Source organism: Protobothrops mucrosquamatus, unplaced genomic scaffold (genome assembly GCF_001527695.2).
Source record: "Protobothrops mucrosquamatus isolate PMUCROS unplaced genomic scaffold, P.Mucros_1.0 scaffold1009, whole genome shotgun sequence".
Taxonomy (NCBI): Eukaryota; Metazoa; Chordata; class Lepidosauria; order Squamata; family Viperidae; genus Protobothrops; species Protobothrops mucrosquamatus.
In genome coordinates, this window is record NW_015387245.1 from 82,089 (window position 1) to 82,380 (window position 292).

Sequence of the window (292 nt, forward strand, 5' to 3'; positions counted from 1 at the left end):
AAAATCCTCTGCCCTCCCCTCCAGGGGGTCCCCCCCCTCCAATTGAAGGAGAGAGCGGGTCACCCTGAAGAGGGCGGCAGGGCGATTATCTGATGACGCAATGAGTGAGGCATAGTAGTTAGTCCTAGCCTCCCTCATCGCCACAAGGTAGGATCTAAGATGTATCCTTACCTGTGCTCGATCGGATTCGGTTCGGCTGTCCCTCCAACTGCTCTCTAGGTGTCTTTTCCGACGTTTCATCTCTCTCAGCCCCTCGGTAAACCAAGGAGATGGTCGAGATCCACGTCGGGTC